The 25807-nt window shown below is 45.0% G+C and overlaps 10 non-coding genes across 10 annotated transcripts; all 10 read left to right on the top strand.

The window, feature by feature from the left end:
* Positions 1 to 536: 536 nt before the first annotated feature.
* Positions 537 to 723, top strand: LOC130310982 (U2 spliceosomal RNA). The gene has a single exon (XR_008859438.1). It is a non-coding gene; the product is annotated as a U2 spliceosomal RNA (small nuclear RNA).
* A 697-nt stretch (positions 724 to 1420) lies between these two features.
* Positions 1421 to 1607, top strand: LOC130310978 (U2 spliceosomal RNA). Its single transcript, XR_008859435.1, has one exon. It is a non-coding gene; the product is annotated as a U2 spliceosomal RNA (small nuclear RNA).
* Positions 1608 to 3705: 2098 nt separating this feature from the next.
* LOC130310968 (U2 spliceosomal RNA) lies at positions 3706 to 3896 on the top strand. The gene has a single exon (XR_008859425.1). It is a non-coding gene; the product is annotated as a U2 spliceosomal RNA (small nuclear RNA).
* A 2089-nt stretch (positions 3897 to 5985) lies between these two features.
* Positions 5986 to 6176, top strand: LOC130310966 (U2 spliceosomal RNA). The gene has a single exon (XR_008859423.1). It is a non-coding gene; the product is annotated as a U2 spliceosomal RNA (small nuclear RNA).
* Positions 6177 to 8273: 2097 nt separating this feature from the next.
* Positions 8274 to 8464, top strand: LOC130310965 (U2 spliceosomal RNA). The gene has a single exon (XR_008859422.1). It is a non-coding gene; the product is annotated as a U2 spliceosomal RNA (small nuclear RNA).
* A 2079-nt stretch (positions 8465 to 10543) lies between these two features.
* Positions 10544 to 10734, top strand: LOC130310964 (U2 spliceosomal RNA). The gene has a single exon (XR_008859421.1). It is a non-coding gene; the product is annotated as a U2 spliceosomal RNA (small nuclear RNA).
* Positions 10735 to 12815: 2081 nt separating this feature from the next.
* LOC130310963 (U2 spliceosomal RNA) lies at positions 12816 to 13006 on the top strand. Its single transcript, XR_008859420.1, has one exon. It is a non-coding gene; the product is annotated as a U2 spliceosomal RNA (small nuclear RNA).
* Positions 13007 to 20203: 7197 nt separating this feature from the next.
* LOC130310980 (U2 spliceosomal RNA) lies at positions 20204 to 20401 on the top strand. The gene has a single exon (XR_008859437.1). It is a non-coding gene; the product is annotated as a U2 spliceosomal RNA (small nuclear RNA).
* A 2095-nt stretch (positions 20402 to 22496) lies between these two features.
* LOC130310962 (U2 spliceosomal RNA) lies at positions 22497 to 22687 on the top strand. The gene has a single exon (XR_008859419.1). It is a non-coding gene; the product is annotated as a U2 spliceosomal RNA (small nuclear RNA).
* Positions 22688 to 24773: 2086 nt separating this feature from the next.
* On the top strand, positions 24774 to 24964 carry LOC130310961 (U2 spliceosomal RNA). The gene has a single exon (XR_008859418.1). It is a non-coding gene; the product is annotated as a U2 spliceosomal RNA (small nuclear RNA).
* Positions 24965 to 25807: the final 843 nt, after the last annotated feature.

Raw genomic sequence — 25807 nt, 5'->3', positions numbered from 1 at the left:
ATGTCACCTAGAACCTTCACAGCAGCGACAGCTTTATGAGGAGCATCAGCACTGCTCTGCCTGAGCAGAACCATCACCGCCATAGGTTGTCAAATAACCCGGATTTAACCCACACAGGTAAGTCCAATGGGGTGCAGGCATGTCCTCTATGCTTACAGCTTCCCGTGGGTGTTGGTTTGATACCGTTTGGGGACAGCCAAGGAGGCATCTGCAGGCAACAAAGGTAGGTGTGTGCTTGTGTGTGTGTTTCCTATGCAGATCCTAAGCCCAGTGTCACATGCAAGTAGGAGGAGTAAGAAGGGTTCCTGGCAAATCCGGGTTATGGATTGCATTTAAAAAGGCCCCGTGGGAGTGCAATGGGCCCCTGTCTTGCTGCTTAGCAATAATGGTATGGGTTTAGGTTCTGCTGTGTGTACTGGTGGTTGACTGCCCCCCAGCCCAGAGTGTGCATGGAAAATTGTCTGGCAGCCTCCCTGACAGCAAGCAGTGATAGTGCCCATGAAGGGCACCTTGTTGGGCCCGCCCCTTTCACGGTTATCGCTTCTCGGCCTTTTGGCTAAGATCAAGTGTAGTATCTGTTCTTATCAGTTTATCATGCCGGTGTATAGTAACGCCGGTATGGGGCTGGTGGGGATGGGTGCTGCATGGAGGAGCAGGTGTACCAGGGCTTTCCGGGGCTGGTTCTGAGGAATCAGCTCGACGGCTGCCCCGATGTGACCTGTTCCCTCCGGGTCTCGCCATGAGGCTGAGAGGGTCTAGAGCCGAGGTACTTTTGTGCCTCGGGGAGTGGTGACCCCGAGGTGCCGAAACTCACTGGGAGAATAGGCTCACTGAGTTGAAGCACGGGCACCATAATCTCTTCACCTTGTGGCACTCACCTCTTGATTCCCGGCCTTCTGGCTAGGATCAGAGAAATTTTTATAGATCCGGCCGGATGTCCGGGCAGTATATCTGCACACATTCACTTATTTATTTCTTTTTTTTTGTCTCACTGTGTCACTTTTTGCGTGTTGTGTGTTCACAGGATTGGTCAGGATGCGGTAGCCCTTCTGGGTGTCCCTCCTGGCGGTCTAGGGGAGGTGTGTGTGGCCATTAGGTTCCGCACCTCCCTGCAAATACCCCGGGTACTCCTGCTTTGGCAGGGTACCTACCGTAATCGGCTCTGCGGGCAGATACCTTGGCTAACGCCAAGGGGGATGCCGGGAGCATTTGTGGTCCCCTAGTAGCTTCGGCGAAAAGGGACATCGAACCTGGAACCTCGCAGGTACCTTTTGGTCCGGAGGCGAAGGGTAAGGTTTGTTGGGGGGCCTCTCTCCTATCGGAGAAGGGCTTGCGATAGACCGCATCCTTTGTGCACGTTTTTTTTAGTGTAACACGTTTGCACTTTTTCTTGCACTTTGGGTGAATCGAAAGCACGTTCCTCGGCTTTAGATAAAAAAAAAAAAAAAAAAAAATCTGTTCTTATCAGTTTAATATCTGATACGTCCCCTATCTGGGGACCATATATTAAATGGATTTTTGAGAACGGGGGCCGATTTCGAAGCTTGCTTCCGTCGCCCTATGCATTGACCCGATATGGCAGTATCTTCGGGTACAGTGCACCACCCCCTTACAGGGTTAAAAAGAAAGATTCCTACTTTCATTGCTACCTGCTTGCTGGCTAGCCAGCTAGCCAGCCCTGTGGGCCTTGCTGCTGCTGCAGCCAAAAAACAAAAGGTGGTGCTGCTGCTGCTTCTGCTGCTTCTGCTTCTGCTTGTGTCTGGCCGCTGTTGGAGCGTCCAGGCACAGGACTTCTGCTGCTGCTGACTAAATGGCCTCCTTAATTGGATCATTTGAGTAGCCAGCACACCTGTGCAGGTAGGGCATGACATGATAGGCAGCTGCCTTGATAGCGGGTGGGTGCTGAATGTTCCTAATTGACAAAATAAGATTAATGCTTATGAAGAAATATAAAATCTCATCCCTTCCCCAATATCGCGCCACACCCCTACCCCTTAATTCCCTGGTTGAACTTGATGGACATATGTCTTTTTTCGACCGTACTAACTATGTAACTATGTAACATAACATGGGGGGGGAGGGGGGGGGGTCTCCTGGCTGTTCACACAGGTGTGTCATTGCTGTACATTGACCATGCATTGCTTCTGTGGTATTGCAAAGGCAAAGACAAATGCTTCCAGCCATCCATTGCACTAATGGATTGGTCATCAGCTGGCTGTCTATGTCCCGCATCAATATAGACCAAAGTACAGAGGGTTAGGCTATGCTATTGTGCACCTACCTGATGCATCAGAAGGTGCGAGGCCCTTGCTAAATTCTGTGCACAGACTTTGAGATCTATACTTTAGACTGTATCTAAACCTGCTCCAACATGGACTGACATTCTGGCCTACTTTCAGCCGATGCGACTTGTCTGTCGCTGAACAGTCGCTTTTTATGTATTCAGCACCTATGTATAATGTTGTAAAAATGCTCTAGAAGCTAAAGTCGCAGAAATGTCACACATATTTGGCCTGCAACTTTCTGTGCGACAAATTCAGACAGGAAAAATCAGTATAAATCCTTAGAAAATTATCCCCCAGTGTCTCCATCTGCTGGCGGTATTGAATAAGCATTGCTGCACTGATGGGGTATGCATTAGACGAAAAAAAAGAAGAAAAAGAAGAATAATACGCCCAGAAAAGAGGCGAAAAGGAGAAAAACGTAAAAAAACGTGAAAAAAAAGTAAGAGGAAGAGAAGGGAAAAAAAGGTGGAAATGGGTTTAAAAGTGATTTCGGCGGAGAAATATATATATATATATATATATATATATATATATATATATATATATACGCGCACACACACACATATATATAAACGTATTCTCCGTTGAGATATTGCAGCCGCTGCTGTGTCCAGGCCCAGGAGCCTTAGCACTGTGCTGTGATGTCACTCAATACCACTGACATCACTAGGTGTAAACAACATCTCTCCTTTGCTGTGTATGTGACTATGGAGCTGTTTGGTGATGTCGTCTATTATGGCCTTCATAGAAGCAACAGGAGATTGTTGCATCCATCTAGAACCCTCAGAACTACAGTGCTATGATGTCACTCACTTCCACAGGCCTTGCAGAGTGTAAACAACAACAACCCAGCTTTGTTGTGTATGTAACCATAGGGATTTGTGATGTCACCTAGAACCTTCACAGCAGCGACAGCTTTATGAGGAGCATCAGCACTGCTCTGCCTGAGCAGAACCATCACCGCCATAGGTTGTCAAATAACCCGGATTTAACCCACACAGGTAAGTCCAATGGGGTGCAGGCATGTCCTCTATGCTTACAGCTTCCCGTGGGTGTTGGTTTGATACCGTTTGGGGACAGCCAAGGAGGCATCTGCAGGCAACAAAGGTAGGTGTGTGCTTGTGTGTGTGTTTCCTATGCAGATCCTAAGCCCAGTGTCACATGCAAGTAGGAGGAGTAAGAAGGGTTCCTGGCAAATCCGGGTTATGGATTGCATTTAAAAAGGCCCCGTGGGAGTGCAATGGGCCCCTGTCTTGCTGCTTAGCAATAATGGTATGGGTTTAGGTTCTGCTGTGTGTACTGGTGGTTGACTGCCCCCCAGCCCAGAGTGTGCATGGAAAATTGTCTGGCAGCCTCCCTGACAGCAAGCAGTGATAGTGCCCATGAAGGGCACCTTGTTGGGCCCGCCCCTTTCACGGTTATCGCTTCTCGGCCTTTTGGCTAAGATCAAGTGTAGTATCTGTTCTTATCAGTTTAATATCTGATACGTCCCCTATCTGGGGACCATATATTAAATGGATTTTTGAGAACGGGGGCCGATTTCGAAGCTTGCTTCCGTCGCCCTATGCATTGACCCGATATGGCAGTATCTTCGGGTACAGTGCACCACCCCCTTACAGGGTTAAAAAGAAAGATTCCTACTTTCATTGCTACCTGCTTGCTGGCTAGCCAGCTAGCCAGCCCTGTGGGCCTTGCTGCTGCTGCAGCCAAAAAACAAAAGGTGGTGCTGCTGCTGCTTCTGCTGCTTCTGCTTCTGCTTGTGTCTGGCCGCTGTTGGAGCGTCCAGGCACAGGACTTCTGCTGCTGCTGACTAAATGGCCTCCTTAATTGGATCATTTGAGTAGCCAGCACACCTGTGCAGGTAGGGCATGACATGATAGGCAGCTGCCTTGATAGCGGGTGGGTGCTGAATGTTCCTAATTGACAAAATAAGATTAATGCTTATGAAGAAATATAAAATCTCATCCCTTCCCCAATATCGCGCCACACCCCTACCCCTTAATTCCCTGGTTGAACTTGATGGACATATGTCTTTTTTCGACCGTACTAACTATGTAACTATGTAACATAACATGGGGGGGGGGGGGGGGTCTCCTGGCTGTTCACACAGGTGTGTCATTGCTGTACATTGACCATGCATTGCTTCTGTGGTATTGCAAAGGCAAAGACAAATGCTTCCAGCCATCCATTGCACTAATGGATTGGTCATCAGCTGGCTGTCTATGTCCCGCATCAATATAGACCAAAGTACAGAGGGTTAGGCTATGCTATTGTGCACCTACCTGATGCATCAGAAGGTGCGAGGCCCTTGCTAAATTCTGTGCACAGACTTTGAGATCTATACTTTAGACTGTATCTAAACCTGCTCCAACATGGACTGACATTCTGGCCTACTTTCAGCCGATGCGACTTGTCTGTCGCTGAACAGTCGCTTTTTATGTATTCAGCACCTATGTATAATGTTGTAAAAATGCTCTAGAAGCTAAAGTCGCAGAAATGTCACACATATTTGGCCTGCAACTTTCTGTGCGACAAATTCAGACAGGAAAAATCAGTATAAATCCTTAGAAAATTATCCCCCAGTGTCTCCATCTGCTGGCGGTATTGAATAAGCATTGCTGCACTGATGGGGTATGCATTAGACGAAAAAAAAGAAGAAAAAGAAGAATAATACGCCCAGAAAAGAGGCGAAAAGGAGAAAAACGTAAAAAAACGTGAAAAAAAAGTAAGAGGAAGAGAAGGGAAAAAAAGGTGGAAATGGGTTTAAAAGTGATTTCGGCGGAGAAATATATATATATATATATATATATATATATATATATATATACGCGCACACACACACATATATATAAACGTATTCTCCGTTGAGATATTGCAGCCGCTGCTGTGTCCAGGCCCAGGAGCCTTAGCACTGTGCTGTGATGTCACTCAATACCACTGACATCACTAGGTGTAAACAACATCTCTCCTTTGCTGTGTATGTGACTATGGAGCTGTTTGGTGATGTCGTCTATTATGGCCTTCATAGAAGCAACAGGAGATTGTTGCATCCATCTAGAACCCTGAGAACTACAGTGCTATGATGTCACTCACTTCCACAGGCCTTGCAGAGTGTAAACAACAACAACCCAGCTTTGTTGTGTATGTAACCATAGGGATTTGTGATGTCACCTAGAACCTTCACAGCAGCGACAGCTTTATGAGGAGCATCAGCACTGCTCTGCCTGAGCAGAACCATCACCGCCATAGGTTGTCAAATAACCCGGATTTAACCCACACAGGTAAGTCCAATGGGGTGCAGGCATGTCCTCTATGCTTACAGCTTCCCGTGGGTGTTGGTTTGATACCGTTTGGGGACAGCCAAGGAGGCATCTGCAGGCAACAAAGGTAGGTGTGTGCTTGTGTGTGTGTTTCCTATGCAGATCCTAAGCCCAGTGTCACATGCAAGTAGGAGGAGTAAGAAGGGTTCCTGGCAAATCCGGGTTATGGATTGCATTTAAAAAGGCCCCGTGGGAGTGCAATGGGCCCCTGTCTTGCTGCTTAGCAATAATGGTATGGGTTTAGGTTCTGCTGTGTGTACTGGTGGTTGACTGCCCCCCAGCCCAGAGTGTGCATGGAAAATTGTCTGGCAGCCTCCCTGACAGCAAGCAGTGATAGTGCCCATGAAGGGCACCTTGTTGGGCCCGCCCCTTTCACGGTTATCGCTTCTCGGCCTTTTGGCTAAGATCAAGTGTAGTATCTGTTCTTATCAGTTTAATATCTGATACGTCCCCTATCTGGGGACCATATATTAAATGGATTTTTGAGAACGGGGGCCGATTTCGAAGCTTGCTTCCGTCGCCCTATGCATTGACCCGATATGGCAGTATCTTCGGGTACAGTGCACCACCCCCTTACAGGGTTAAAAAGAAAGATTCCTACTTTCATTGCTACCTGCTTGCTGGCTAGCCAGCTAGCCAGCCCTGTGGGCCTTGCTGCTGCTGCAGCCAAAAAACGAAAGGTGGTGCTGCTGCTGCTTCTGCTGCTTCTGCTTCTGCTTGTGTCTGGCCGCTGTTGGAGCGTCCAGGCACAGGACTTCTGCTGCTGCTGACTAAATGGCCTCCTTAATTGGATCATTTGAGTAGCCAGCACACCTGTGCAGGTAGGGCATGACATGATAGGCAGCTGCCTTGATAGCGGGTGGGTGCTGAATGTTCCTAATTGACAAAATAAGATTAATGCTTATGAAGAAATATAAAATCTCATCCCTTCCCCAATATCGCGCCACACCCCTACCCCTTAATTCCCTGGTTGAACTTGATGGACATATGTCTTTTTTCGACCGTACTAACTATGTAACTATGTAACATAACATGGGGGGGGGGGGGGGGTCTCCTGGCTGTTCACACAGGTGTGTCATTGCTGTACATTGACCATGCATTGCTTCTGTGGTATTGCAAAGGCAAAGACAAATGCTTCCAGCCATCCATTGCACTAATGGATTGGTCATCAGCTGGCTGTCTATGTCCCGCATCAATATAGACCAAAGTACAGAGGGTTAGGCTATGCTATTGTGCACCTACCTGATGCATCAGAAGGTGCGAGGCCCTTGCTAAATTCTGTGCACAGACTTTGAGATCTATACTTTAGACTGTATCTAAACCTGCTCCAACATGGACTGACATTCTGGCCTACTTTCAGCCGATGCGACTTGTCTGTCGCTGAACAGTCGCTTTTTATGTATTCAGCACCTATGTATAATGTTGTAAAAATGCTCTAGAAGCTAAAGTCGCAGAAATGTCACACATATTTGGCCTGCAACTTTCTGTGCGACAAATTCAGACAGGAAAAATCAGTATAAATCCTTAGAAAATTATCCCCCAGTGTCTCCATCTGCTGGCGGTATTGAATAAGCATTGCTGCACTGATGGGGTATGCATTAGACGAAAAAAAAGAAGAAAAAGAAGAATAATACGCCCAGAAAAGAGGCGAAAAGGAGAAAAACGTAAAAAAACGTGAAAAAAAAGTAAGAGGAAGAGAAGGGAAAAAAAGGTGGAAATGGGTTTAAAAGTGATTTCGGCGGAGAAATATATATATATATATATATATATATATATATATATATATATATATATACGCGCACACACACACATATATATAAACGTATTCTCCGTTGAGATATTGCAGCCGCTGCTGTGTCCAGGCCCAGGAGCCTTAGCACTGTGCTGTGATGTCACTCAATACCACTGACATCACTAGGTGTAAACAACATCTCTCCTTTGCTGTGTATGTGACTATGGAGCTGTTTGGTGATGTCGTCTATTATGGCCTTCATAGAAGCAACAGGAGATTGTTGCATCCATCTAGAACCCTGAGAACTACAGTGCTATGATGTCACTCACTTCCACAGGCCTTGCAGAGTGTAAACAACAACAACCCAGCTTTGTTGTGTATGTAACCATAGGGATTTGTGATGTCACCTAGAACCTTCACAGCAGCGACAGCTTTATGAGGAGCATCAGCACTGCTCTGCCTGAGCAGAACCATCACCGCCATAGGTTGTCAAATAACCCGGATTTAACCCACACAGGTAAGTCCAATGGGGTGCAGGCATGTCCTCTATGCTTACAGCTTCCCGTGGGTGTTGGTTTGATACCGTTTGGGGACAGCCAAGGAGGCATCTGCAGGCAACAAAGGTAGGTGTGTGCTTGTGTGTGTGTTTCCTATGCAGATCCTAAGCCCAGTGTCACATGCAAGTAGGAGGAGTAAGAAGGGTTCCTGGCAAATCCGGGTTATGGATTGCATTTAAAAAGGCCCCGTGGGAGTGCAATGGGCCCCTGTCTTGCTGCTTAGCAATAATGGTATGGGTTTAGGTTCTGCTGTGTGTACTGGTGGTTGACTGCCCCCCAGCCCAGAGTGTGCATGGAAAATTGTCTGGCAGCCTCCCTGACAGCAAGCAGTGATAGTGCCCATGAAGGGCACCTTGTTGGGCCCGCCCCTTTCACGGTTATCGCTTCTCGGCCTTTTGGCTAAGATCAAGTGTAGTATCTGTTCTTATCAGTTTAATATCTGATACGTCCCCTATCTGGGGACCATATATTAAATGGATTTTTGAGAACGGGGGCCGATTTCGAAGCTTGCTTCCGTCGCCCTATGCATTGACCCGATATGGCAGTATCTTCGGGTACAGTGCACCACCCCCTTACAGGGTTAAAAAGAAAGATTCCTACTTTCATTGCTACCTGCTTGCTGGCTAGCCAGCTAGCCAGCCCTGTGGGCCTTGCTGCTGCTGCAGCCAAAAAACGAAAGGTGGTGCTGCTGCTGCTTCTGCTGCTTCTGCTTCTGCTTGTGTCTGGCCGCTGTTGGAGCGTCCAGGCACAGGACTTCTGCTGCTGCTGACTAAATGGCCTCCTTAATTGGATCATTTGAGTAGCCAGCACACCTGTGCAGGTAGGGCATGACATGATAGGCAGCTGCCTTGATAGCGGGTGGGTGCTGAATGTTCCTAATTGACAAAATAAGATTAATGCTTATGAAGAAATATAAAATCTCATCCCTTCCCCAATATCGCGCCACACCCCTACCCTTAATTCCCTGGTTGAACTTGATGGACATATGTCTTTTTTCGACCGTACTAACTATGTAACTATGTAACATCACATGGGGGGGGGGGGGTCTCCTGGCTGTTCACACAGGTGTGTCATTGCTGTACATTGACCATGCATTGCTTCTGTGGTATTGCAAAGGCAAAGACAAATGCTTCCAGCCATCCATTGCACTAATGGATTGGTCATCAGCTGGCTGTCTATGTCCCGCATCAATATAGACCAAAGTACAGAGGGTTAGGCTATGCTATTGTGCACCTACCTGATGCATCAGAAGGTGCGAGGCCCTTGCTAAATTCTGTGCACAGACTTTGAGATCTATACTTTAGACTGTATCTAAACCTGCTCCAACATGGACTGACATTCTGGCCTACTTTCAGCCGATGCGACTTGTCTGTCGCTGAACAGTCGCTTTTTATGTATTCAGCACCTATGTATAATGTTGTAAAAATGCTCTAGAAGCTAAAGTCGCAGAAATGTCACACATATTTGGCCTGCAACTTTCTGTGCGACAAATTCAGACAGGAAAAATCAGTATAAATCCTTAGAAAATTATCCCCCAGTGTCTCCATCTGCTGGCGGTATTGAATAAGCATTGCTGCACTGATGGGGTATGCATTAGACGAAAAAAAAGAAGAAAAAGAAGAATAATACGCCCAGAAAAGAGGCGAAAAGGAGAAAAACGTAAAAAAACGTGAAAAAAAAGTAAGAGGAAGAGAAGGGAAAAAAAGGTGGAAATGGGTTTAAAAGTGATTTCGGCGGAGAAATATATATATATATATATATATATATATATATATACGCGCACACACACACATATATATAAACGTATTCTCCGTTGAGATATTGCAGCCGCTGCTGTGTCCAGGCCCAGGAGCCTTAGCACTGTGCTGTGATGTCACTCAATACCACTGACATCACTAGGTGTAAACAACATCTCTCCTTTGCTGTGTATGTGACTATGGAGCTGTTTGGTGATGTCGTCTATTATGGCCTTCATAGAAGCAACAGGAGATTGTTGCATCCATCTAGAACCCTCAGAACTACAGTGCTATGATGTCACTCACTTCCACAGGCCTTGCAGAGTGTAAACAACAACAACCCAGCTTTGTTGTGTATGTAACCATAGGGATTTGTGATGTCACCTAGAACCTTCACAGCAGCGACAGCTTTATGAGGAGCATCAGCACTGCTCTGCCTGAGCAGAACCATCACCGCCATAGGTTGTCAAATAACCCGGATTTAACCCACACAGGTAAGTCCAATGGGGTGCAGGCATGTCCTCTATGCTTACAGCTTCCCGTGGGTGTTGGTTTGATACCGTTTGGGGACAGCCAAGGAGGCATCTGCAGGCAACAAAGGTAGGTGTGTGCTTGTGTGTGTGTTTCCTATGCAGATCCTAAGCCCAGTGTCACATGCAAGTAGGAGGAGTAAGAAGGGTTCCTGGCAAATCCGGGTTATGGATTGCATTTAAAAAGGCCCCGTGGGAGTGCAATGGGCCCCTGTCTTGCTGCTTAGCAATAATGGTATGGGTTTAGGTTCTGCTGTGTGTACTGGTGGTTGACTGCCCCCCAGCCCAGAGTGTGCATGGAAAATTGTCTGGCAGCCTCCCTGACAGCAAGCAGTGATAGTGCCCATGAAGGGCACCTTGTTGGGCCCGCCCCTTTCACGGTTATCGCTTCTCGGCCTTTTGGCTAAGATCAAGTGTAGTATCTGTTCTTATCAGTTTAATATCTGATACGTCCCCTATCTGGGGACCATATATTAAATGGATTTTTGAGAACGGGGGCCGATTTCGAAGCTTGCTTCCGTCGCCCTATGCATTGACCCGATATGGCAGTATCTTCGGGTACAGTGCACCACCCCCTTACAGGGTTAAAAAGAAAGATTCCTACTTTCATTGCTACCTGCTTGCTGGCTAGCCAGCTAGCCAGCCCTGTGGGCCTTGCTGCTGCTGCAGCCAAAAAACAAAAGGTGGTGCTGCTGCTGCTTCTGCTGCTTCTGCTTCTGCTTGTGTCTGGCCGCTGTTGGAGCGTCCAGGCACAGGACTTCTGCTGCTGCTGACTAAATGGCCTCCTTAATTGGATCATTTGAGTAGCCAGCACACCTGTGCAGGTAGGGCATGACATGATAGGCAGCTGCCTTGATAGCGGGTGGGTGCTGAATGTTCCTAATTGACAAAATAAGATTAATGCTTATGAAGAAATATAAAATCTCATCCCTTCCCCAATATCGCGCCACACCCCTACCCTTAATTCCCTGGTTGAACTTGATGGACATATGTCTTTTTTCGACCGTACTAACTATGTAACTATGTAACATAACATGGGGGGGGGGGGGGGTCTCCTGGCTGTTCACACAGGTGTGTCATTGCTGTACATTGACCATGCATTGCTTCTGTGGTATTGCAAAGGCAAAGACAAATGCTTCCAGCCATCCATTGCACTAATGGATTGGTCATCAGCTGGCTGTCTATGTCCCGCATCAATATAGACCAAAGTACAGAGGGTTAGGCTATGCTATTGTGCACCTACCTGATGCATCAGAAGGTGCGAGGCCCTTGCTAAATTCTGTGCACAGACTTTGAGATCTATACTTTAGACTGTATCTAAACCTGCTCCAACATGGACTGACATTCTGGCCTACTTTCAGCCGATGCGACTTGTCTGTCGCTGAACAGTCGCTTTTTATGTATTCAGCACCTATGTATAATGTTGTAAAAATGCTCTAGAAGCTAAAGTCGCAGAAATGTCACACATATTTGGCCTGCAACTTTCTGTGCGACAAATTCAGACAGGAAAAATCAGTATAAATCCTTAGAAAATTATCCCCCAGTGTCTCCATCTGCTGGCGGTATTGAATAAGCATTGCTGCACTGATGGGGTATGCATTAGACGAAAAAAAAGAAGAAAAAGAAGAATAATACGCCCAGAAAAGAGGCGAAAAGGAGAAAAACGTAAAAAAACGTGAAAAAAAAGTAAGAGGAAGAGAAGGGAAAAAAAGGTGGAAATGGGTTTAAAAGTGATTTCGGCGGAGAAATATATATATATATATATATATATATATATATATACGCGCACACACACACATATATATAAACGTATTCTCCGTTGAGATATTGCAGCCGCTGCTGTGTCCAGGCCCAGGAGCCTTAGCACTGTGCTGTGATGTCACTCAATACCACTGACATCACTAGGTGTAAACAACATCTCTCCTTTGCTGTGTATGTGACTATGGAGCTGTTTGGTGATGTCGTCTATTATGGCCTTCATAGAAGCAACAGGAGATTGTTGCATCCATCTAGAACCCTCAGAACTACAGTGCTATGATGTCACTCACTTCCACAGGCCTTGCAGAGTGTAAACAACAACAACCCAGCTTTGTTGTGTATGTAACCATAGGGATTTGTGATGTCACCTAGAACCTTCACAGCAGCGACAGCTTTATGAGGAGCATCAGCACTGCTCTGCCTGAGCAGAACCATCACCGCCATAGGTTGTCAAATAACCCGGATTTAACCCACACAGGTAAGTCCAATGGGGTGCAGGCATGTCCTCTATGCTTACAGCTTCCCGTGGGTGTTGGTTTGATACCGTTTGGGGACAGCCAAGGAGGCATCTGCAGGCAACAAAGGTAGGTGTGTGCTTGTGTGTGTGTTTCCTATGCAGATCCTAAGCCCAGTGTCACATGCAAGTAGGAGGAGTAAGAAGGGTTCCTGGCAAATCCGGGTTATGGATTGCATTTAAAAAGGCCCCGTGGGAGTGCAATGGGCCCCTGTCTTGCTGCTTAGCAATAATGGTATGGGTTTAGGTTCTGCTGTGTGTACTGGTGGTTGACTGCCCCCCAGCCCAGAGTGTGCATGGAAAATTGTCTGGCAGCCTCCCTGACAGCAAGCAGTGATAGTGCCCATGAAGGGCACCTTGTTGGGCCCGCCCCTTTCACGGTTATCGCTTCTCGGCCTTTTGGCTAAGATCAAGTGTAGTATCTGTTCTTATCAGTTTAATATCTGATACGTCCCCTATCTGGGGACCATATATTAAATGGATTTTTGAGAACGGGGGCCGATTTCGAAGCTTGCTTCCGTCGCCCTATGCATTGACCCGATATGGCAGTATCTTCGGGTACAGTGCACCACCCCCTTACAGGGTTAAAAAGAAAGATTCCTACTTTCATTGCTACCTGCTTGCTGGCTAGCCAGCTAGCCAGCCCTGTGGGCCTTGCTGCTGCTGCAGCCAAAAAACAAAAGGTGGTGCTGCTGCTGCTTCTGCTGCTTCTGCTTCTGCTTGTGTCTGGCCGCTGTTGGAGCGTCCAGGCACAGGACTTCTGCTGCTGCTGACTAAATGGCCTCCTTAATTGGATCATTTGAGTAGCCAGCACACCTGTGCAGGTAGGGCATGACATGATAGGCAGCTGCCTTGATAGCGGGTGGGTGCTGAATGTTCCTAATTGACAAAATAAGATTAATGCTTATGAAGAAATATAAAATCTCATCCCTTCCCCAATATCGCGCCACACCCCTACCCTTAATTCCCTGGTTGAACTTGATGGACATATGTCTTTTTTCGACCGTACTAACTATGTAACTATGTAACATAACATGGGGGGGGGGGGGTCTCCTGGCTGTTCACACAGGTGTGTCATTGCTGTACATTGACCATGCATTGCTTCTGTGGTATTGCAAAGGCAAAGACAAATGCTTCCAGCCATCCATTGCACTAATGGATTGGTCATCAGCTGGCTGTCTATGTCCCGCATCAATATAGACCAAAGTACAGAGGGTTAGGCTATGCTATTGTGCACCTACCTGATGCATCAGAAGGTGCGAGGCCCTTGCTAAATTCTGTGCACAGACTTTGAGATCTATACTTTAGACTGTATCTAAACCTGCTCCAACATGGACTGACATTCTGGCCTACTTTCAGCCGATGCGACTTGTCTGTCGCTGAACAGTCGCTTTTTATGTATTCAGCACCTATGTATAATGTTGTAAAAATGCTCTAGAAGCTAAAGTCGCAGAAATGTCACACATATTTGGCCTGCAACTTTCTGTGCGACAAATTCAGACAGGAAAAATCAGTATAAATCCTTAGAAAATTATCCCCCAGTGTCTCCATCTGCTGGCGGTATTGAATAAGCATTGCTGCACTGATGGGGTATGCATTAGACGAAAAAAAAGAAGAAAAAGAAGAATAATACGCCCAGAAAAGAGGCGAAAAGGAGAAAAACGTAAAAAAACGTGAAAAAAAAGTAAGAGGAAGAGAAGGGAAAAAAAGGTGGAAATGGGTTTAAAAGTGATTTCGGCGGAGAAATATATATATATATATATATATATATATATATATACGCGCACACACACACATATATATAAACGTATTCTCCGTTGAGATATTGCAGCCGCTGCTGTGTCCAGGCCCAGGAGCCTTAGCACTGTGCTGTGATGTCACTCAATACCACTGACATCACTAGGTGTAAACAACATCTCTCCTTTGCTGTGTATGTGACTATGGAGCTGTTTGGTGATGTCGTCTATTATGGCCTTCATAGAAGCAACAGGAGATTGTTGCATCCATCTAGAACCCTCAGAACTACAGTGCTATGATGTCACTCACTTCCACAGGCCTTGCAGAGTGTAAACAACAACAACCCAGCTTTGTTGTGTATGTAACCATAGGGATTTGTGATGTCACCTAGAACCTTCACAGCAGCGACAGCTTTATGAGGAGCATCAGCACTGCTCTGCCTGAGCAGAACCATCACCGCCATAGGTTGTCAAATAACCCGGATTTAACCCACACAGGTAAGTCCAATGGGGTGCAGGCATGTCCTCTATGCTTACAGCTTCCCGTGGGTGTTGGTTTGATACCGTTTGGGGACAGCCAAGGAGGCATCTGCAGGCAACAAAGGTAGGTGTGTGCTTGTGTGTGTGTTTCCTATGCAGATCCTAAGCCCAGTGTCACATGCAAGTAGGAGGAGTAAGAAGGGTTCCTGGCAAATCCGGGTTATGGATTGCATTTAAAAAGGCCCCGTGGGAGTGCAATGGGCCCCTGTCTTGCTGCTTAGCAATAATGGTATGGGTTTAGGTTCTGCTGTGTGTACTGGTGGTTGACTGCCCCCCAGCCCAGAGTGTGCATGGAAAATTGTCTGGCAGCCTCCCTGACAGCAAGCAGTGATAGTGCCCATGAAGGGCACCTTGTTGGGCCCGCCCCTTTCACGGTTATCGCTTCTCGGCCTTTTGGCTTCGATCCCGTGCTGTTTACCGGGCGGGTTAGGAGTTGAAGGGGGTGGTGATCGGGGCCCTCTTTGCGGGGGGCCCTGGGTTATTTCGGAGTTGCGATAGTGGGTTTCATCACCTGCAAAAATGAGTGGAGGAGAGAGGATTCGCGGAATGGAAGACACGGTCAGGATTTTCGTCCCAACGGAACATCGGGGAACGGTTGGCCTGGACCAGATTGTGCTGGAGATTCTACGCAGGCTCCAGTACCTAAAGGTAACAGATGTATTTGCAATGCAAGATTTCCCTAGACAGGGTATTTATGATGTTACATTTGTTAATTCCGAGATTTGTCAGAGGGTCTACAAGGACCTGGAAGGAATGAAGAGAAAGAATGAGCCGGATATTATGAGGAAAGTTAAAGTAGAGCCTTTGTTTCTGAGTACAGAGAAAGTGGTCATCGTACATATGTACAATCCCAAAGTTACAGACTCAATGGTAACAAATTTTCTTTATCGTTATTGTGAAGAAGTGAAGTTTTTTGGAAAACTAAAGAACAGACATGGTTTTTTTAACTGTAAAAGGAAATATGTTGTGAAGTTCAAGAAGGATGAGTCTATGGAGGAGGGAATTAAGAGTATTCCTCAAGTTTTTTCCATTGGAGGAGAGCGTGGTTTTTGTTTTTATGAGGGGCAGCTTCAGTTTTGCCGCAAATGTCAAGCATATGGCCACGTGCAGGACGCATGTCCTGTGAAGGGTGTTGTTTGTAGGAACTGTGGCAAGACTGGGCATGAAACAAGTTTTTGCGTTGAGGAAAAGACTTGTGATATTTGTGGGAGTAATTCCCATTTGGCAAGAGGATGTCACTTATGGTACAAGAGAAGGAGTTATGCTGATGCGGCTGGAAGTAAAGGTGGACAGAGCAATGAACAGGGAATGGGAAGGAGGTCTTTTTCAGAAGCCACAGGTGTGGATGGAGGTGTGGATGGAGGTGTGGATGGAGGTGAAAAATCTAATGTGGAGGGGGAATGTGAAGTCGGGAGGAGCGCAGGTGGTACGATTGTTAAAAATGTTGTTGCTCAGGTGGATGTGATTAAAGAGGCTTTTGTGGAGACAAGTGTGGTGGTTGAACAGGAGTATAAGAAAGTGGTCTCCACAAGTGAAGTAACATGTGCAAAGGGGGTGGAGGTCAAGAAGATTGAAACTGTGTATGGAGATGTGTTTCCTTGTGGAAGCATGAGTGGTGATGTGGAATGTCCAGACCCTGTTGTGGGGGAGGAGGAGGGAATGGAATTCCAAGAAAATGTGCAGTCATCTGAGAAGTCCCTTACACCTGCTCAGAGATTTGTCAGCAGTGATGAGGAGGATGAGGTGGGGGTGGAAAGTAAAAGAAGTAAAAAAGGAAGTTGGACTGGGGATCAAGAGGACCCAGTGGTTGGAAGAGGAGTTGAAATGGACAGGGACTCTGATCCAGGGTCGCCTGATTGTTATGAAAATGTTTTAAGGAAAGTTGAGAGTCAGAGCAGTAATTTTTAACTATGATGGATATTAAAGTTTTGATTTTATTCATTTTAGTTATTATGACTCTTATCTTAACAACCCTTAATGTCAGGAGTATTGGATCAGAAGTAAGAAGAGCTGCTATTTTTGAGGTGTTGGAGAATGTGAGAGCTGATATAATATGTTTACAGGAGTGTGCAATTAAATCTGCACCTTATGCTGATGAGTGGAGGATGGGACAATCTTTTTGGTCAACTAGTACGGATAACAAAAATGAAGGAGTTGGTTTTTTAATCAAAAATAACAATATCAAAGTTTTAAATTGCCAGATTTTAATACCAGGCCGTTGCATGGTTTTAAACTTTGAGTTTTTAGACCAGAGGATTAGAGTTTTTAACGTATATGCCCCAGCAGAGAAGAAAGAGCGGTTGGTTTTTTTAGAGTCCTTGAAGTTTTTTATCCCTGGTCGGGAAAGTACTATAGTGGCTGGTGATTTTAACTGTATCCGTACTGTTAATGACCGTGAGAGTGCTGCTGAAGTCCGAACTGACATTACCTCTAATGCTTTAAATCAATTAGTACAAGACTTACACTATATAGATGCTGGACTGATGATTGACACTGATGATAGATATACATATGTATCGGATAGTGGTCACTGTAAATCCCGAATAGATTATATTTTTGTGTCTGAAGGGATGAAGGTGGCCCGGTGTAATCAGATGATGTCGATTTTCTCAGATCATAAAATTTTATCTGCTGAAATAAGCATCTCAGAGTCCATTGCCTTTGGTAGGGGACTCTGGAAGTTGAATGTGAGTTTACTTGAAGAAGAGGAGGTAATGGCAGGTTTTAAAAATATATTTTTATCCTGTGCTGCTAAACAAGACTGTTTTAAAAATATTTTAGACTGGTGGGATTGGGCTAAAGTGAACTTTGCTGGTTATTTTAAGTCTGTTTGCATTAAGAGAGCACAGGAGAAGAGGCGGAGAGATGAGACTTTAGTTTCACAGTTGGAGACTCTCTTTAAGTTTAAGAACGCTGGTCTAGAGGTGGATGCTGAAATTTGTGAAATTAAGGAAGAGATGAAGACAAGGTTGAAGGAAAGAGGAAGGAATATTGTTTACAGGGCTAAGGTGCAACATTTGGAGGAGAATGAACAATGTAGTCGATATTTTTTTAAAAAGTGTTTTAAGCCAAAGGGGGTCTTTAAGTCAGTTTTAACCTCAAGTGGTGAGGTGGTTGGTAGGGAGATGGAGGAGGAGGTTTGTAAATTTTATGAAACACTTTTTAGTAATGAAAGTAAAGCTGCTATTAATGAAATGGAAGACTACTGTAACATTTTAGAGGATCAAATTCCAGATGAGGAGAAAGTTTTTTTGGTGGAAGATGTTAGTGAAAATGAAATTAGAATGGCGCTGAATGGAATGGCAAAAGGTAAAACCCCTGGTAGTGACGGCCTTCCAGCTGAGTTTTATGTTGTATTTTGGCCTCTTTTAAAAGATGTTTTTACTCGGGTTGTGCAATATGTTTTTAAGTTTGGGATTTTAGCTGATTCAATGAAGAAGGGAATTATCACACTAATACATAAGAAAGGTGACGAACGTGATATAAAAAATTGGAGACCAATTTCATTGTTAAACAGTGACTATAAAATTATTGCTAAAATTGTTGCAAACAGGCTTAGGAATATTATTGGCCATATGGTAGATAATTACCAAGTATGTGCTGTACCCGGGAGAAGAATTACTGATAATTTATTGATTTTAAGGGATATTATTTATTATTGTAATTTTAATAAGGTGCCTCTTTTTGTCGAGTCAGTGGATTTCGAGAAGGCCTATGATAAAGTCGCACACAAATTTATGTTTACGGCCCTAAAACATATGGGGATCCCAATGAAGTTATTACATGTTATTAAAGGGTTATATAATGGTGTTACTGGACAAGTTTTAATGAATGGCCATGTTGGTCCTGCTTTTAAGATTTTATCAGGGGTTCGGCAGGGTTGCCCACTCTCCCCAATCCTTTTCATCTGTGTAATAGAGGCCTTGTTAAAGAATGTTCAGAAAGACAAATGTGTTAAAGGAGTTTTTATACCTGGCAGTGGTGGGAGTGATCTTAAGGTTTTAAGCTACATGGATGATGTTGTGTTTACATGTACTTCAAAAGCAGATTTGAATAGAGTGAATTTGCATATTCAAATTTTTTGCTGTGTGGCCGGAATGTGTGTAAACTGGGGCAAATGTCATTTGGTGAATTTTGGGAAATGCGAAGATGTGTTGGTGGATGGAGTAGAGATAAAGGAGAATGTGGAAGTTTTAGGGGTCATTTTTGAAAAGAATCTTAAAGGGAGAGAGACTTACAACAAGCTGGACAGTAAAATTGAAAAGAAATTGAATTTTTGGAAATTGAGGAGTTTATCCCTTAAAGGGAAAGTACTTGTTATTAAGACTGTGATTTTACCTTTACTTTTATATACTGCGATGGTTTTTCCACCTGGTAAGCATTGGATGAGGAAGACAACAAGAAGACTTTTTGTTTTCTTTTGGGGATCCAAAATGGAAAAAATGAAAAGAGAGAAGGTAATGAGTACTGTAAAGAATGGTGGATATGACTTTCCAAATATTGATTTGTTTTTAAAGTTACACTATTTTCTTTTAATTTTCAAGACGATCCAGTGCAATAGTAAAACAGCTGATATGTGTAAATATTTAGCAGGATGGTTGTTTTCTAAGTGGGGCTGGTGTGAGAGGGATCTGAGGAAACCAATGGCGCTGATTATACCTACCTTTTATGTGGTTCTTCGGTCTTTCAATGATCAGTTTAATTTGAGCTCCTTGGGGAAACCTGAAAAGAAGAAAATAGAATATGAGTTGAGAAAGAGTGAAAAATTTAATGAAGTACCATTCTGTAATATTGCACAGTCAGTTAAGATTTGGAGCCTTTTTAATTCCTTTGGTTTATCAAATAGACAAAAAGATGTGGTATGGATGTCTTACCATGGTTGCCTCCCAACTCGAGTGTTTTTAAGAGGAAGAGGAATAAGAGTGAGTGAACAGTGTCCAAGAGAGGGTTGTGGAGGTAAAGAAGATATTGTACATTTGTGGTGGGACTGTTTTTATGCCAAGGAAGTTTTTAGGCTTTTAACAAGATTTTTTATTGCACTTATGGGTTTTAATGATTTTACTTTTGAGAAAATTTTTATCGGTCAGGACTTTAACATGAAGAATGATGCACGTGTTACTTGGATAATTTTTTCTGTTTTTAAAGAAGTTTTATGGGACTCCAGGAATTTGCTTGTTTTTAAAAATGTTTCCATTTCTCCAAGTGAATGTAGGAGGTTGTTGCTCGGAAGACTTTTTATTGCATATTTATTAGATAAGAAGAGAATGGGAGAAGACAATGCTGAAAAGATCTGGAAATATACCCAATGGTGGAAACTGTAAGTCTGACCAGTTTATGTTTTGTTTTTTAAATGTTTTTGTTTTCCTTCAGCTTTTACCTTTTGGTTTTAAGTTCTTGACCCTCGGTTCCCTTTTTTTTGTCTTTCCGCATGATGTTTTTTCAGACATTGTTTTAAGTGACGAGTCCTGGTAGGAGACCTGATGATCGTTCAAACAATAGTCTGTAACTGAGGAAAAAAGACAAAAAAAAAAAAAAAAAAATCTGTTCTTATCAGTTTAATATCTGATACGTCCCCTATCTGGGGACCATATATTAAATGGATTTTTGAGAACGGGGGCCGATTTCGAAGCTTGCTTCCGTCGCCCTATGCATTGACCCGATATGGCTGTATCTTCGGGTACAGTGCACCACCCCCTTACAGGGTTAAAAAGAAAGATTCCTACTTTCATTGCTACCTGCTTGCTGGCTAGCCAGCTAGCCAGCCCTGTGGGCCTTGCTGCTGCTGCAGCCAAAAAACAAAAGGTGGTGCTGCTGCTGCTTCTGCTGCTTCTGCTTCTGCTTGTGTCTGGCCGCTGTTGGAGCGTCCAGGCACAGGACTTCTGCTGCTGCTGACTAAATGGCCTCCTTAATTGGATCATTTGAGTAGCCAGCACACCTGTGCAGGTAGGGCATGACATGATAGGCAGCTGCCTTGATAGCGGGTGGGTGCTGAATGTTCCTAATTGACAAAATAAGATTAATGCTTATGAAGAAATATAAAATCTCATCCCTTCCCCAATATCGCGCCACACCCCTACCCCTTAATTCCCTGGTTGAACTTGATGGACATATGTCTTTTTTCGACCGTACTAACTATGTAACTATGTAACATAACATGGGGGGGGGGGGGGTCTCCTGGCTGTTCACACAGGTGTGTCATTGCTGTACATTGACCATGCATTGCTTCTGTGGTATTGCAAAGGCAAAGACAAATGCTTCCAGCCATCCATTGCACTAATGGATTGGTCATCAGCTGGCTGTCTATGTCCCGCATCAATATAGACCAAAGTACAGAGGGTTAGGCTATGCTATTGTGCACCTACCTGATGCATCAGAAGGTGCGAGGCCCTTGCTAAATTCTGTGCACAGACTTTGAGATCTATACTTTAGACTGTATCTAAACCTGCTCCAACATGGACTGACATTCTGGCCTACTTTCAGCCGATGCGACTTGTCTGTCGCTGAACAGTCGCTTTTTATGTATTCAGCACCTATGTATAATGTTGTAAAAATGCTCTAGAAGCTAAAGTCGCAGAAATGTCACACATATTTGGCCTGCAACTTTCTGTGCGACAAATTCAGACAGGAAAAATCAGTATAAATCCTTAGAAAATTATCCCCCAGTGTCTCCATCTGCTGGCGGTATTGAATAAGCATTGCTGCACTGATGGGGTATGCATTAGACGAAAAAAAAGAAGAAAAAGAAGAATAATACGCCCAGAAAAGAGGCAAAAAGGAGAAAAACGTAAAAAAACGTGAAAAAAAAGTAAGAGGAAGAGAAGGGAAAAAAAGGTGGAAATGGGTTTAAAAGTGATTTCGGCGGAGAAATATATATATATATATATATATATATATATATATATATATATATATATACGCGCACACACACACATATATATAAACGTATTCTCCGTTGAGATATTGCAGCCGCTGCTGTGTCCAGGCCCAGGAGCCTTAGCACTGTGCTGTGATGTCACTCAATACCACTGACATCACTAGGTGTAAACAACATCTCTCCTTTGCTGTGTATGTGACTATGGAGCTGTTTGGTGATGTCGTCTATTATGGCCTTCATAGAAGCAACAGGAGATTGTTGCATCCATCTAGAACCCTCAGAACTACAGTGCTATGATGTCACTCACTTCCACAGGCCTTGCAGAGTGTAAACAACAACAACCCAGCTTTGTTGTGTATGTAACCATAGGGATTTGTGATGTCACCTAGAACCTTCACAGCAGCGACAGCTTTATGAGGAGCATCAGCACTGCTCTGCCTGAGCAGAACCATCACCGCCATAGGTTGTCAAATAACCCGGATTTAACCCACACAGGTAAGTCCAATGGGGTGCAGGCATGTCCTCTATGCTTACAGCTTCCCGTGGGTGTTGGTTTGATACCGTTTGGGGACAGCCAAGGAGGCATCTGCAGGCAACAAAGGTAGGTGTGTGCTTGTGTGTGTGTTTCCTATGCAGATCCTAAGCCCAGTGTCACATGCAAGTAGGAGGAGTAAGAAGGGTTCCTGGCAAATCCGGGTTATGGATTGCATTTAAAAAGGCCCCGTGGGAGTGCAATGGGCCCCTGTCTTGCTGCTTAGCAATAATGGTATGGGTTTAGGTTCTGCTGTGTGTACTGGTGGTTGACTGCCCCCCAGCCCAGAGTGTGCATGGAAAATTGTCTGGCAGCCTCCCTGACAGCAAGCAGTGATAGTGCCCATGAAGGGCACCTTGTTGGGCCCGCCCCTTTCACGGTTATCGCTTCTCGGCCTTTTGGCTAAGATCAAGTGTAGTATCTGTTCTTATCAGTTTAATATCTGATACGTCCCCTATCTGGGGACCATATATTAAATGGATTTTTGAGAACGGGGGCCGATTTCGAAGCTTGCTTCCGTCGCCCTATGCATTGACCCGATATGGCAGTATCTTCGGGTACAGTGCACCACCCCCTTACAGGGTTAAAAAGAAAGATTCCTACTTTCATTGCTACCTGCTTGCTGGCTAGCCAGCTAGCCAGCCCTGTGGGCCTTGCTGCTGCTGCAGCCAAAAAACAAAAGGTGGTGCTGCTGCTGCTTCTGCTTCTGCTTGTGTCTGGCCGCTGTTGGAGCGTCCAGGCACAGGACTTCTGCTGCTGCTGACTAAATGGCCTCCTTAATTGGATCATTTGAGTAGCCAGCACACCTGTGCAGGTAGGGCATGACATGATAGGCAGCTGCCTTGATAGCGGGTGGGTGCTAAATGTTCCTAGTTGACAAAATAAGATTAATGCTTATGAAGAAATATAAAATCTCATCCCTTCCCCAATATCGCGCCACACCCCTACCCCTTAATTCCCTGGTTGAACTTGATGGACATATGTCTTTTTTCGACCGTACTAACTATGTAACTATGTAACATAACATGGGGGGGGGGGGGGGGGGTCTCCTGGCTGTTCACACAGGTGTGTCATTGCTGTACATTGACCATGCATTGCTTCTGTGGTATTGCAAAGGCAAAGACAAATGCTTCCAGCCATCCATTGCACTAATGGATTGGTCATCAGCTGGCTGTCTATGTCCCGCATCAATATAGACCAAAGTACAGAGGGTTAGGCTATGCTATTGTGCACCTACCTGATGCATCAGAAGGTGCGAGGCCCTTGCTAAATTCTGTGCACAGACTTTGAGATCTATACTTTAGACTGTATCTAAACCTGCTCCAACATGGACTGACATTCTGGCCTACTTTCAGCCGATGCGACTTGTCTGTCGCTGAACAGTCGCTTTTTATGTATTCAGCACCTATGTATAATGTTGTAAAAATGCTCTAGAAGCTAAAGTCGCAGAAATGTCACACATATTTGGCCTGCAACTTTCTGTGCGACAAATTCAGACAGGAAAAATCAGTATAAATCCTTAGAAAATTATCCCCCAGTGTCTCCATCTGCTGGCGGTATTGAATAAGCATTGCTGCACTGATGGGGTATGCATTAGACGAAAAAAAAGAAGAAAAAGAAGAATAATACGCCCAGAAAAGAGGCGAAAAGGAGAAAAACGTAAAAAAACGTGAAAAAAAAGTAAGAGGAAGAGAAGGGAAAAAAAGGTGGAAATGGGTTTAAAAGTGATTTCGGCGGAGAAATATATATATATATATATATATATATATATATATATATATATATACGCGCACACACACACATATATATAAACGTATTCTCCGTTGAGATATTGCAGCCGCTGCTGTGTCCAGGCCCAGGAGCCTTAGCACTGTGCTGTGATGTCACTCAATACCACTGACATCACTAGGTGTAAACAACATCTCTCCTTTGCTGTGTATGTGACTATGGAGCTGTTTGGTGATGTCGTCTATTATGGCCTTCATAGAAGCAACAGGAGATTGTTGCATCCATCTAGAACCCTCAGAACTACAGTGCTATGATGTCACTCACTTCCACAGGCCTTGCAGAGTGTAAACAACAACAACCCAGCTTTGTTGTGTATGTAACCATAGGGATTTGTGATGTCACCTAGAACCTTCACAGCAGCGACAGCTTTATGAGGAGCATCAGCACTGCTCTGCCTGAGCAGAACCATCACCGCCATAGGTTGTCAAATAACCCGGATTTAACCCACACAGGTAAGTCCAATGGGGTGCAGGCATGTCCTCTATGCTTACAGCTTCCCGTGGGTGTTGGTTTGATACCGTTTGGGGACAGCCAAGGAGGCATCTGCAGGCAACAAAGGTAGGTGTGTGCTTGTGTGTGTGTTTCCTATGCAGATCCTAAGCCCAGTGTCACATGCAAGTAGGAGGAGTAAGAAGGGTTCCTGGCAAATCCGGGTTATGGATTGCATTTAAAAAGGCCCCGTGGGAGTGCAATGGGCCCCTGTCTTGCTGCTTAGCAATAATGGTATGGGTTTAGGTTCTGCTGTGTGTACTGGTGGTTGACTGCCCCCCAGCCCAGAGTGTGCATGGAAAATTGTCTGGCAGCCTCCCTGACAGCAAGCAGTGATAGTGCCCATGAAGGGCACCTTGTTGGGCCCGCCCCTTTCACGGTTATCGCTTCTCGGCCTTTTGGCTAAGATCAAGTGTAGTATCTGTTCTTATCAGTTTAATATCTGATACGTCCCCTATCTGGGGACCATATATTAAATGGATTTTTGAGAACGGGGGCCGATTTCGAAGCTTGCTTCCGTCGCCCTATGCATTGACCCGATATGGCAGTATCTTCGGGTACAGTGCACCACCCCCTTACAGGGTTAAAAAGAAAGATTCCTACTTTCATTGCTACCTGCTTGCTGGCTAGCCAGCTAGCCAGCCCTGTGGGCCTTGCTGCTGCTGCAGCCAAAAAACAAAAGGTGGTGCTGCTGCTGCTTCTGCTGCTTCTGCTTCTGCTTGTGTCTGGCCGCTGTTGGAGCGTCCAGGCACAGGACTTCTGCTGCTGCTGACTAAATGGCCTCCTTAATTGGATCATTTGAGTAGCCAGCACACCTGTGCAGGTAGGGCATGACATGATAGGCAGCTGCCTTGATAGCGGGTGGGTGCTGAATGTTCCTAATTGACAAAATAAGATTAATGCTTATGAAGAAATATAAAATCTCATCCCTTCCCCAATATCGCGCCACACCCCTACCCCTTAATTCCCTGGTTGAACTTGATGGACATATGTCTTTTTTCGACCGTACTAACTATGTAACTATGTAACATAACATGGGGGGGGGGGGGGGGGGGGGTCTCCTGGCTGTTCACACAGGTGTGTCATTGCTGTACATTGACCATGCATTGCTTCTGTGGTATTGCAAAGGCAAAGACAAATGCTTCCAGCCATCCATTGCACTAATGGATTGGTCATCAGCTGGCTGTCTATGTCCCGCATCAATATAGACCAAAGTACAGAGGGTTAGGCTATGCTATTGTGCACCTACCTGATGCATCAGAAGGTGCGAGGCCCTTGCTAAATTCTGTGCACAGACTTTGAGATCTATACTTTAGACTGTATCTAAACCTGCTCCAACATGGACTGACATTCTGGCCTACTTTCAGCCGATGCGACTTGTCTGTCGCTGAACAGTCGCTTTTTATGTATTCAACA

The sequence above is a fragment of the Hyla sarda genome, unplaced genomic scaffold, assembly GCF_029499605.1.
Source record: "Hyla sarda isolate aHylSar1 unplaced genomic scaffold, aHylSar1.hap1 scaffold_1608, whole genome shotgun sequence".
Taxonomy (NCBI): domain Eukaryota; kingdom Metazoa; phylum Chordata; class Amphibia; order Anura; family Hylidae; genus Hyla; species Hyla sarda.
Note: the sequence above shows the minus strand (reverse complement) of the source record. Positions and strands in the feature narration are given on the sequence as shown.